Source organism: Schistocerca piceifrons, chromosome 11, assembly GCF_021461385.2.
Source record: "Schistocerca piceifrons isolate TAMUIC-IGC-003096 chromosome 11, iqSchPice1.1, whole genome shotgun sequence".
Classification (NCBI taxonomy): Eukaryota; Metazoa; Arthropoda; class Insecta; order Orthoptera; family Acrididae; genus Schistocerca; species Schistocerca piceifrons.
Window position 1 is genome coordinate 75,685,948 of NC_060148.1, and position 13,806 is coordinate 75,699,753.

Consider the following 13,806-nt stretch of genomic DNA (forward strand, 5'->3'; position numbering starts at 1 on the left):
GACAGATACTGGACATACATAACATGTAAAGAGGAATAGTTTTTATTAAAAGTCTCTAAAAGCTCTTGTCTGATATACTTCACATTTGCACCTGATACTCTCATCAGCATTTAGTTGGATATATACTATGTACTTCATTCACAATTATAACATATAAATGTTTCTCTAACATTTACAGGGGAAAGGAGGTTACCAAGCATCTCGAAATGTTCTCAATTGATATAGTTCAAAGTTTTACACAATACTTCCATGAACTATTGAATGGACATAGGCTATATACTTTTAATGTATATAACATACAAATATACTTTCAATCTATAAAGGGGAAATGTTGTTGCCAAAAATCTTCAATGTATTACATCAAATATTTACATGATACTCTAACAAACAACCAATTTTAACATATATGATACATAAATATATTTACCAAATACCTGGAAAAGTTCCTGAGTGAATTACTTGAAATTTATGCACAATGCTCTAATGAACATTAAAAGGGGATACTTTGTTACCAAAACCCTCGAAAAGTGCTTGAGCGATTTATTTCGAATTTCTTTACTAACCCCTAACAAACATTTTGTCAGGTTTAGGTTACATATTTTTCTAAATGGAAACATGTAGGTTTTCTGTTAAAACCGACTGTGTGAAAGAAAATCGTGTGCTGTACTGTGAAAATGTGTTGTTTCGGTATCCTTCCCACAGTTTGAACTACAATAGAGGGGCGTGTAACCCATTAGACAAATTGTTTCTCCCTTATATATTCTTTCTCTTTATGTATAATTTCAAAGACAAATTGTGTACACAGTATTGTACAGTTTTGTTTTCTTCTTCGCCATCGTTTTTACAGAAACAAGAAACTCGTATTTATGGCTTATCGGCTAATTATTAGGAAAACACTACAGAATCCTTAACTTTGTAATTCTAACCACTCACAAATTAAAACCATGACAAAGACTGTCATTACAGCTACTGTCTTCACAGATCCAGCATGTGAACAGGTGTCTCTAACACACTGTATACCAATGGTCTCAACTAGCGTACATGTTCATTTTAAGTGGCTTCAGTTCCCAATCGAGGTTTTGTTCTCAATAACAATAAACAAGGCTTGAGCTCAGAGAGAGGGGTAAGAGGACAGAGAAGTGGGAATAGACAGGGCAGGGGGTGGAGGAGGACTTGGAGAGGAGGTCATGCACAGAGGGGGGGGGGGGGGGAGTGGCAGATGGACAAAGAGAGAGGGAGTAGGAGATGGACAGAGAGAAGAGGGGAAGGAATTTAGGTTATACATCGAATTCCTACTCATATTTAGCAATTAAGAAGTAATGCCATGTCTTCTGGTCAGCTAAGGGAAAAAAATAACTTACTTAAAAAATGGTTCAAATGGCTCTGAGCACTATGGGACGTAACTTCTGAGGTCATCAGTCCCCTAGAACGTAAAACTACTTAAACCTAACTAACACATCCATGCCCGAGGCAGGATTCGAACCTGCGACCGTAGCGGTCGCGCGGTTCCAGACTGTAGCGCCTAGAACCGCTCGGCCACTCCGGCTGACTAACTCGCTTCACTCACCTGATATGGATTCATCAGCCAATAAACAAACTGCATTCAGATGCATAGTCCACAGTGTATTTCTTTTTTTTTTTAAAGAATATCCACTCGATTCGTAGTGTAATCTGAAAACTGTGCTCTGACTTTGCTTCACCTCAATACTCTCTTCAGATCCTACTTGTAAATCGTTTAATTACGCAAGCTGAATATCGGCATTGAGTAAACAAGTGGAGGGTTTATTCACCAGTTCCGTAGACTCCCGACGAGTTCACGGAGAAACTACTAATGTATTTCGCAGGAAACGGTCACTGTACACATCTGACCAGTCGGTTCTGCAGCAGCGATGTGTTTGAGAATCAGCAGCTGGGAATGCGTCTGCACTAAGGCTCTCCGACTGCGTTCGTTTATGTTTGCAATCCTGAGTTCGAATTCTTTATTTATATTTGGGAGTTGGTATGGAGAAAGGCATATATGTATTCTCTTTCCTCGTGGTTTCTCGGCATTAGTGTCTGTATCAGCCAGCTTGCATTGTTATGTGTTTTCGTACAACATACGCGAAGTTTGTATGGTGGCAGTACTCACACATCTGCAGTTAGGAGGCAGGTGATGTGCGTTGGCTACTGGAGGGAGACAGGGTGCTGTGTAAAGGTATAATCGCAGGACAGCAATGCCTAAGAAGCCAGCATTCAGATATGCAGTACAGGAATCACACGGACAGTGACACAGAGGTGCTGTGTGTCGTTTACTAGTAAGGCCTCTGCAAATTCTTAATGTCATCACGTCGCTGGAAGAGTCGAATCCCGTTCTGAAGTTTGGCAGATTTTGTACAGGCTTGTCAAATGGAGGTTAACAATCTGCACTTGATACACAGAAAGAATCTGGATTAATTCTGTGTAGAGATAAATGGAAGGCCACTTCGCTTGTTTACAAAAATGATCGCAGCTCGTATGTCGTCCGACTTTTCGCTACAGGGAAAATAGGTATAGCCACTGCTATTTTTAGAATTTATAATGCACCTGATAAGACTGCAGCTTCTGTGTTTGAGTAAATACTATGCTTGCAGTCGTGTTGTGACATGACTTCCCAGTGCACCACACTGAATGCGACTCCAAAAACGCCGAGTCTGGGGATGCGAAATGCAGTAAATTAGCAAACACTTCTATGGATAAAGTTTTTCTGTTGCTTCTTTCTTCTGTATAATTTTAGTGAACTACAGTGTTAATCAGATGTACGATAGGTAGGGTATAGTGTAACACGGCGTACTCCACTGTCTCTCTTTCCAAGCATTAAACCCGACTGGCGGGCTCTGCTGGTTAAGCAGATGTGGCATGTTAATTTCAAGAGGTTGCCAGATGCCCTTCCTTCCGCCCCCCCCCACCCCGGGGGAGGAATTAGCGTAGCACAACCGTCTGCGTCTAGTGTAATCCGTGGAATAGTGCCAACGTGTTGAGATGTCTGCGAACCGTGTAACTGAGGCGGAACGTGGGGACCAGCCCGGTATTCACCTAGCAGGATGTGGAAAACCGCCTAAAACCACATCCAGGCCGGCCAGCACACCTGTCCTCGTTGTTAATCCGCCGGTTGGATTCGATCCGCGGCCGGCGGGCCTACCCGAGTCTAAGAAGCAGAGCGTCAGCGCACTCGGCTGCCCTGGCGGGTTGAACATGGCGTACTCCACTGCAGAGTGAAAATTCATTCTGACAACATCCTCCACACTGTAGCTAAGCCATGCCTGTGCAATATCGTTTCTTCTAGGAGAGCTAGTCATGCAAGTTTCACAGCAGAGCTGTTAAGTTTGGAAGGTAGGAGATGAGGCACTGGTGGAAGTAAAGCTGTGAGGATGGATCAGGGGTCGTGCTTGGGTAGCTCAGTGAAAAGAGAACCCGCCTCAGAAAGGGAGAGCACCCACATTCAACTCTCGGCCCAGCACACAGTTTTAATCTGCCACGGAAGTTTCATACCACTGTTTGACTTGCACTTGCGTTTGCGTGCTGTTTTGCACACAAACTACTTTTATTGTTGAAGTTTTCTAGTGTGAGCTATGGAGTCGTGAGACGATAATGTAACAATACTGTATAAGGGAAACATGCTCAATAGAAAATAGTCGGAACACTAAAAAGTCCAACCAGAGACATAGCAAAGATTATAAATTCATTAGATGCATCCTGTTAGTAGAGAACAGTCTGAAGAACCGCAACATTTCGTATTTTTCTTTTTTATTAAAGAGGAACAGCACAATAAATTTTCCTGCAAGTCTACAAAAACAAAAATGTGTAGTGCTGAGTAATTCAAAATTAAAAATTTGTGAAGAAGCTTATCAGTCTCGTGGCCTATGTTCAAATCAGCTGTAGTTACATAATGGGTGTGTCATCGGTTTTTTACGCTTTTGATGTCGTAACGAAATACCTCAAAATATTTTTTCCTTCGGTCATGTTATGCCTGCTTTGAATGTTTGCTTGGTTTTTATGTCCCTAATGGTGGTGTTAGGAACAGGCCACTGAAACAGTCCACAAGTCGTAGACCCGCAGTCTCCGTACCTGACTGGGTGTCGTGCTCCTCTCGGTGTCGCCGTGTAACACCGACGCTGCAGTGGTGCTGCTGCTCAGCACCCGTGAACCGTGACACAGCTTCTCCCCTGTGAACTTCAATCCACTGTACTGAAGACCCCAAAAGAGACTTTTCTCGTTCCGTTGGAATAACACTCTCACAGAAGTTCATCTCAATGTATTTCCAACAACGTACAACTCTAACTTCTCTTAATGAATCGGCTACACGTTGTATTCCAGCTGGACGCTCTCATGCGTCAGTCTCACACGAGACCCAAAACAATAGTGTAACAAAAACAGAACATGAGTGCCACGACAGTTCCTCCAGCATCACGGAGCTCACGCGCACTCCACGGCTCTTCCTCACAGCCTCACACGGCAAACGACTCCGCCCAGCAGGTAGAGGAGCCGTCCGCGGCCCGCATCGCTGGCAGCACAGTATCGCCACGACCACGATCTGCACAAAGCGTCAGATAAGCCCCCGAAAGTGGAACGCTGCCTGCTTACCAACTACCTTAACCCACGAACGTCTTTCAATGGACAATGACTATCGAGGATGAGCAACATCTCATTCTATGGATGACGTTTCACGCCTTGTGCTCCATCGACAGTGCGGTAAGTTTTGTCAAATAGCCTTATTGAGAGGTTTTATGTGCATTTCACATTTCAGTTACTGTACTTTACTGGCATTATCTTCCTTACGCGTACCTTAATGAAATCTGTGCTTTGCGTATGTCACTGCAGGCGTCAGGAACTATTTGAGGCACAGAAGCTGGCATAAATTTCTCCAGTTGCAGTGTGTAAATTCTATCTGTTCTTCAGGTTATGTCGCTCATCAGAAATTAGTGTTCCACTTTCAAATTTTCTCATTAGTTGTAACGAGAAGCTAAAGTGTCAACTGACGTAGTTGCAAGACTTTGCAATAGTGAGAACGAGGAAGGAAGCTGCAGTTTAGTGAAAAGTGCTGCACACTTGCATAAAAATTGAGACCTCTATTAATACATTTTTCTTTTCCTGTTACAATTAGCTTGCTTGACGAAGAACAGCACACCCAGCATGCGAAATAATCCTATGTGAATCTCAGAGTTTTATACCAGAGCTGTAACTATTGAGTCAAACCTGTGTCGGAGTCAGTGAAAATGTATATATGCTTATTTTATCGTGTTCTCTTCTATTGCCTTGAGTGTATACAAACGTTCACGGATACAAGCAAACAGTTGGGAACTGTCAGCAGATGCTTTTACGTTCGTATTTGCTTTCTTACGATCTGGCTTAACACGCCTAAGAAGACCCAACTGACAAAGTATAAATGTGTAAATGACGACGAGGAGCAATGTTGTAACTGATAACAGAACACTTTTTTAGATACAGCGGGCATCAGAATTACTCGATGGCTCCATTCTGGACCCACCTGCAACGGATGGGACGAATGATGTGAATGTGATGAGTAACACACATTCCCACAAAGTAAGCAGCACTTTATTATTATGTTCCATTATTTATATTTTTAATACCATCGACATTTTTACCTTTAAAGCCACATAACTTGTCACTGTCTACATACGCAAGCTGTCCATACGCAAGCTGATGCTATCTGTTAGTCGTTCTTCGCCGGCCGCTGTGGCCGAGCGGTTCTAGGCTCTTCAGTCCGGAACCGCGCTGCTGCTACGGTCGCAGGTTCGAATCCTGCCTCGGGCATGGATGTGTGTGATGTCCTTAGGATAGTTAGGTTTAAGTAGTTCTAGGTCTAGGGGACTGATGACCTCACATGTTAAGTCCCATAGTGCTTAGAGCCATTTGAACCATTTTGAACTCGTTCTTCCTGCTTCAGAAGTTGAGGGTCCCTTCCTAGGTCTCTTCTGCCCTCTGAAGCTATTTTACAATGCTGCAGCATTTCCTGCGCGTTGCTCTGAAAATGATAAAACCAGAAAAAGTAGTGGCTTTCTGGCGACTCTTAGTCACTTATCACTATCCTAAAGTATCAAAACGTCGTACTGGAGCTACCATTCCAATTTTTTGCAAAAACAATTACAGAAAAACACCTTTTTGTAAAAATGGTTTTATGGTCTCTTAAAACAGTGGCCTTTAAATGTATTCACCTCTCCACGTACTTGAACCAATTCTGAAAAACTGTTTTCCACTCTAGTGTTGGCACTTCAAATTCACTGCCCGAGGTTTTTTTGTTTGACACGTGGTAACAAAAAGAAACTGTCAGGCAATAAATCACGTGAGTATGGGCAACGACACATTAACACGATCGACTGTGCTCCAGTAAATGATTTATGTGATGCGCAACAACTGACAATGAGTGACGAACAATGATGTCACGTTTTCAGTTGTTTTTGCCACGATTTCATTAACGATTTGTGCCAAACAGATTGTTGTGTACCACTCGGCATTAACTGTTCTTCAGTCCTCTTACAGCAAAGATTGCAATGTGCCGAGTGAAAGCAAGGTGGAAAGCAAAATCCTTCAGCAGTGAATGTCCTCTGTCGGTTTTGGTTCACCTCGGAACATCCAAACAGATGACAGTTGCTAAGTTTCCGATTCGTACAAATATATCCAGTTTTTGTCTCCTGTTACAATGCTGTAAACGGATTTCGTTTTCCTCGGTTGAATTTCCTCAGGCATTTCTTACTCAAAGTGACACGAGCTCGTTTTCTGACTTTGGTCAGATTGTGTGGAAGCCAGTGGGAACATACCTTATTCATAGCTACTACACGCTGATGCAAAATCGAATATGCCCAATGATGACTCTGACTCACAGTACGCCAATTCTGACCATCTCCAATCGTGTTGCGCACAGCATACATGTTTTCTGGAACAACTGATTTTGGTCAGCCTTCATGAAATACACCGGTAACCACGACGACAATCAGATTCTGCAAACCAATTGTGAGCACTCTTTTCTGAAAGTGTCTCATTACCAAAGGTGAACAAATCTATTCGATGAACTGTTATTGAGTTAGGCTTTTACAAAGAACTTAAGACGGTCATCTGATGAAAATCTTCACATATAATCTCCATTTTTTGTGGGCCGTTTCTTTAAACACTCCCTGTGGACTATATAGTTGGCTAGTTTCTGAACTGTCATTGTTTTAACTACGCCAAAGAGTAGTGGCGTCAAATCTCAACAGCGCCATCTAGTGGCCGTTTGTAAAACCTTGAATGGGGTTGGAGACCCTCTGATGGGGACAGCGTGGGTGCTGACTGTGGGTGGGGGTGAAGCCAGTGCAGCCTGGGCATCATCAGCATACAAAAGTCCTCACAGTTCCCATCATCCTGAGAACAGACAGTCTGGAAATATTTTGGATGTAATGGGAACAAAATGAGCTGTCCTCTCTGAGGGCATCCACACCTGAGCTGGTCTCAGTGACCGTGAGGTAGCTGTAGCAGCAATGCTTACAGAAGTAGAAACTGCAACAGGTAAAAACATTTACATGCTCAGAAAAAAACTGATTATTAAAAATTAGTGCAAAATGGGAAACATTGTATTAGTACCATTACTGTCTCTCTCTCTCTCTCTCTCTGTCTCTCGCTCTCTCTGTCTCTCTCTCTCTCTCTGTCTCGGCCTCTCTCTCTCTCTCTCTCTCTCTCTCTCTCTCCCTCTCTCTCTCTCTCTCTCTCTCTCTGTCTGCTCTCTCTCCCAGTCTCTCTCTCTCTCTCTCTTTGTCTCACTCTCTCTATCTCTCTCTGTCTCTGTCTCCCTCTCTGTCTGTCTCTCTCTCTCTCTGTCTCTCTATCTCTGTCTGTCTGTCTGTCTCTCTCTCTCTCTCTGTCTGTCTGTCTGTCTCTCTCTCTCTCATGCACACACACACACACACACACACACACACACACACACACACACACACACACACACACACACAATATAGTCACACTTAAGCAAAGAAACACATTTTCATACATTACAATAAATGAAGAAAATGGCATATCGATCTCCCACTAAAATTGACGATTAAATAACTATTGAAAGGTGGCTACACTGAGCCACTGCGCCAGAGATTGCGCCAAAGAGTATTATTAAGCCGCCTCCACAGTGCTTGTTAAGAACTCGTGGTAGTCTGTGCTTGTCGAGAGCCCGTAGTAGTCAGTGCCCGTTAAGAACTCTTAGCAGTCAGTACTTGTTAAGAACTCGTAGCAGAGAGTGTTTGTTGAGATGTGCTAGTAGTCAGTGCTTGTTAAGAACTCGTGGTAGTCAGTGCCTGTCGAGGACTCGGGGTAGTCTGTGCTGAGATGTTGTAGCAGAGAGTGTTTGTTGAGATGTGCTATTATGCAGTGCTTGCTGAGATGTGATATTGGAGAGTTCTGGTTGAGATGTGATAGTAGAGAGTCGGTGTGAGATATAATGTAAGGATTAGAGTGATTTTCATCAATATAAATGAGGTAACTAACTCCGTTTCTTTTTATTTCAGTGTCCTAAATAATGCGTCATTACAGGTTCAGTCAACAAAGCATCTGGCGTGTGTTCTTGTATTAGAGTTTAATTCTGCTTTCCTTACGCAATTATAGTATTTGTAACTTTCTTTTATCACGTCAGTAAAATTGGTATTTAAAAATTCTTGTCTTGTTGAAGAAGAACCGTGCCAGATGTGCGTTGAGTCATACTTCCACATACAGAACAGTGATACTTGTGCTTGGTTTAGTAGGTTTTATAGTTGCTGGGGACTTAATTAATTAACTGCGTTTACGAAAATTTTCTTTCCTTGTTTGTTGTTATTCTTTGCAGTCAGATTGCGTAATATGGCCGTAAATTCAGCTAAACACCAGAAATCACAATTGCGGACAATATAAATTGGAAAGAACACATAGGAAATGTTGTGGGGAAGCAGAACCAAAGATGCGTTTTATTGGCTGAAGATGCAACAGATATACTAGAGAGACTGCCTATACTACGGTTGTCCGTCCTCTTCTAGAATACTGCTGTGCAGTGTGGGATCATTACCAGGTAGAATTAACGGACTTCATCGAGAATATTCAAAGAAGAGCAGCACATTTTGTATTGTCGAGAAGTAGGAAGGACAGTGTCACTGACGTGACGTGAGCCCGCGACCGTAGCAGTCGCGTGGTTCCAGACGGTAGCGCCTAGAACCGCTCGGAGAGATAGAGAGACAGAGAGAGAGAACGCTAAAAATTACCTGCTTTTCGAGCACATACGTAATTCATACATGTTAACTGGCACAAGACAAATGTCGCGAACAACATACGAACATTTCAGCACATTTCCAGCTGATCTGGAAGCGAGTAGCTCATAACGCAAAAATTCACAACTGCGACTGGTCACCATCGCAGCTGTCTCTGCTCTCCTGCTGACTGGTGAAATATTCTTACCTTTGTGCCGAGAAAACTTCCTTGTCCGCACTGATAACTGAAATTCAAATCTCGTGTTACCAGTCTCTTTAAAAGAAAACTGGTAACTGCGAATCTTCTTTTTCTGCAGGTGTCGATAACCGTACAACCATGATAAATGCTGGGAAGGAGTAGTTAGATTTACTACGTGTCAGAGCCGCGTTTGTCGACCTTTCCGACTCTGGGCCACACCAACTTACGTTTCAAACTTTCGTGACACCCCTGGTTACGACCTTTTTCCCTAGATGCAGAAAAGCGAACACATTATGTTCATACAATACATTTTTATCATAATGCGTGTAATAATGTATTTCTTACGAATTCGGCTATTCCAAGAAATGATTTGGCGATAAATGTTTAAGATGTAGATGTTTTATCTGCGGAAGATGGGAACAAAAAAAACTCAGCCTGAACACGCCCTGGAGGCCCAACCGTTCCGACCGGCCACCGTGTCATCCTCAGCTCACAGGCATTACTGGATGCAGATACGGACAGGCGTGTGGAGAGCACACCTCTCTCCTGGCTGTTGCCAGTTTTGGTGACCGGAGCCGCTACTTCTCAGTCAAGTAGCTCCTCAGTTTTGCCTCACGGGGGCTGAGTGCAGCCCACTGGCCAACAGCACTCGGCAGACCCGGACACCGACCCATCCAAGTGCTAGCCAAGCCCGACAGCGCTTAACTCCGGTGATCTGACGGGAACTGGTGTTACCACTGCGGCAACTCCATCTGCCGGGAGATCAGAATGCATTAAGAATCCTACAAACACACCTGACGTGTTTTTGTGTATATCGCGTCGCAGCGGCTGAGAGACGCTGTGCAGTCTGACCACAGTCTAGGGCAGTGGTTCTCAAACTTTTTGAGCTTCGGGCGCACTTAAAAGGCAGCAAATATTTGTGGGCGCACTATACACACATTTCTGAGGAATATTCTACAACAGTAAATACAGGAAATCAATACTGTAATAAAACAACATTTAAGTCATTTTATTTTGGATTTCGCGTCCAGACTACAGAAAATACAACTTATATTAATAAAACACATACATTATCACAATATGAAGAAACAATTTTTGTATAAAAAATGTCAGAAATTCATGAAGTAAGATTGTCACCCAAATGCGACGGCCGAGCGCCGTGTTGCTTCCTACTCTTCCAGGACGAAAGGCAACAGAAACTATTAAGTGAAACGTATTGAAATGAAATAATGGATTAAAACTAACGATTAATTCAAATTATAGAGAAAAGTAATAATGCAATACAAATGAAACGAACCTTACGTCAATTCTTTCTAGTGTTCATGAGAAACATGAGGCTGATGTGTCCTCACGATTTCTTCAATGTATGGAGATACATTTGAAAGACAAACTTTCATTTCCTGGTCAATACATTGAAGACTTACTCTTTTTTTACATTTAATTGTGGCAAGCGCGGAAAATCCTAATTCACATAAATATGACGTCGAAAACGGAAGTAAAATGTTCAACGACCTTTTAGATATCGACACATATTCTTCTTTTATAGAAATCCAAAAAACTTTACGAGTCAACTCCCTCTGCTTAATCCTCAGTCCACGATCGGTAGATATAGCTGCCATTTCTCCTTCTTCTGTTAATGTTAAGCCGAAATCACCTGAAGTTCCCATGAATGGGTTTCGAATCCAGCCTGTTTTTGACATTTCGAGAGTTGACATCGTGGAAATTTCGTTTACGCAGTCTGATATGCAATGACAGTGACTGAGACCTGGTCGTTACAGTGTGCTGTGCGATTTCTGGAACTCTACAAGGATCTACGGTGTTTGTGGAACATTAATCTTGGTACTTATAAAGACAGAAACATGAAGGAAGATGCAATAAGTGACACTGTAAACGGAATGAGGGAAACTGTACCACACAGTGATGAAAATGTATAGTACTGTATACCATTCCAAAGGCCTCACCGCTGTGGTAACTCCGGTTTCCGTCAGATCACTGAAGTTAAGCGCTGTCGGGCTTGCCTGGCTCTTGGATGGGTGACCGTCCAGGCCTGCCGAGCGCTGTTGCCAAGCGGGGAGCACTCAGCCCTTGTGAGGCAAAACTGAGGAGCTGCTTGACTGAGGAGTAGCGGCTCCAGTCTCGTAAACTGACAACAACCAGGACAGAGGTGTGCTCACCACATGGCCCTCCGTATCTGCATGCTGTGATGCCTAAGGGGTCAGGATGACATGGCGGCCGGTCGGTGCTGTTGGGCCTTCAGAACCTGTTCGGGCGGTGTTTGTTTCTATTCCATGGATCACTTCTGCAAACATTACAAAAGGACCATTCAAACATCTTCTCTGATAATTTCGGTACGTGAAAGTACCATATATTTTAGTATAATATGTACCAGGCATGTGGCCTCTTCTTTGTTAAAACAGCAATGCAGTTATATATTATTTAAGGAAATTTAAGTGCTGCATGTTATAACAGTCCCCCACATGTGTGATTTTATATGTTGTAACATATCTGGTACACCAAAAGAAACACTGCAATGTACAGCAGCAGTCCTTCCGAATTTTAATTGCGCAATGGAATACCATGCGATTCAGTTTGTTGCAAATTTAGATTCCTCGTTTTAAACAAGACACCTAAAATAGAGCGGTTCGACCTTTCTATGCACGGAGTTGTGCTTTTCTCTTCTGATACAGTCTGTATTGCAAGTATATTGGAATGAGGTAAATGAATGGCCTGAAGCAAGATACGTCGCGGCAGCTTTCAACTTTAGACGACCAGGAATTGCATTCACATTAGATAATATTTTCTCTGAATGGAAGTGCTCAAAAAATGTTCAAATGTTTGTGAAGTCTTATGGGTCTTAACTGCTAAGGTCGTCAGTCCCTAACCTTACACACTACTTAACCTAAATTATCCCAAGGACAAACACAAACGCCCATGCCCGAGGGAGAACTCGAATCTCCACCGGGACCAGCCGCACAGTCCAGACCGCTCGGCTAACCCCGCGCAGCAATGGAAGTGCCTGAGAGTCTCAGTAAATGATGGAAACTACATCTGTTCATTCGGCAATGGTTTTCGAAGGAAGCTTCGTCCTCAATTCCCCAACTGCCTTATTAGCTTCTAGACACTCCCATCTCTTCTTTCCTAGCAATCTACTTTCGAACTCTTACCCTGTTCGACCGGTCGGTAACTTCGATCGTTTTAATTCAGTGTGCGCCACGTTGAAGAGCTAAGCTGGATCTGCTCGGACTGAAAATTCTCACACTCGCGCGCAAGGTGACAGGCTGACGTAAACATGCTCGAGCAAACGCCACTTCACAGGACACTTTGTTTACGATTCTCTCGCAACGTGCAGTCGCCAGCTCGTGATGTGATGGCGTGGTTAATGACTCTCGATCACGGGGCCGCGGGTTCGATTCCCGGCCGCGTGGCGGATTTCCTCCTCTCGGTACTGGCTGTGTGTGCATCAGCGACGCGTCAGCTGAAGAAAGTTGCGCGAGGCGGAAGATGTCCGCTGGCCAGTAACGCTAGACGCGCATTTCATTCTGTTGTAAATTACAGGTATTTACTGAAGAGTGTCGATTTAGTTTACGATCAAAAACTCACTAGTAACGAGCAAAGGACTTGGCCTTTTGCAGAACGACCTCTTACAAGTACCCAACAACATGGGGTTCCGTTCGGTGCACTTTGCAAGGTCGCTGTTACTGTGTGCTCGTTCTACATAAATAACGTTGCCTCAGCTCGCGGTGACTTCCCCCTCTGCAGTCAGCCCCACACGCCTCCCCTGTCAGAACAGCAGGATGTTCCTCTGCTGGGGGGGCTGCAGCACAGCCAGTGGCGTTACACCAACACGACGGCCGCAGCGAATGTGTTTCAGTTTAACTGAGCGACTGATTGAAACTCAGTTTAGGAGCGGAAACGTCGATACACTGGCACATGTCTGATACAAGAACACTGCATATCCCGTGCTAATCTCAAGTCCTTGCATCGACGCTCGCACGCAGTCGCAGTCACTCGTAATAGCCGGCTTACGGCAGCTAACCGAACCAGTTACCAGCAGCATTACCAAACATATTATCTGTGACAGAACGCTCTCTCAAATATTACACAATTTAGCCAGTACGAATGTTCAGTTTGCGGTCACTGCTGGTATGACATGCCACGCCGATCTTGTTTATACAAAAGTCACTGTTTGCGTATTAAAATCGATATTTCCGTTTTCGTTTTTGCCACAAGTTCGCATGCACTTTGCGGCACTCCACGGTCAAGTTTTATTCATTATTCTGCAAAATTACCACATTTATCCAGAGCTCCTTATATTCGCATCCGAAAATATTGATAGCTAAGCTCCCAACTTCACAGAGCCGTTATTTAGCTCACAAAAAACGTGTGACCGTA

The 13,806-nt window shown here is 43.5% G+C and overlaps 1 protein-coding gene across 1 annotated transcript in view; it reads left to right on the forward strand.

Moving 5' to 3' along the window:
• LOC124719715 (cortactin-binding protein 2-like) overlaps positions 1–13,806 on the forward strand; it is a 90,099-nt gene that overhangs the window by 72,136 nt on the left and 4,157 nt on the right. The window lies entirely within an intron of this gene.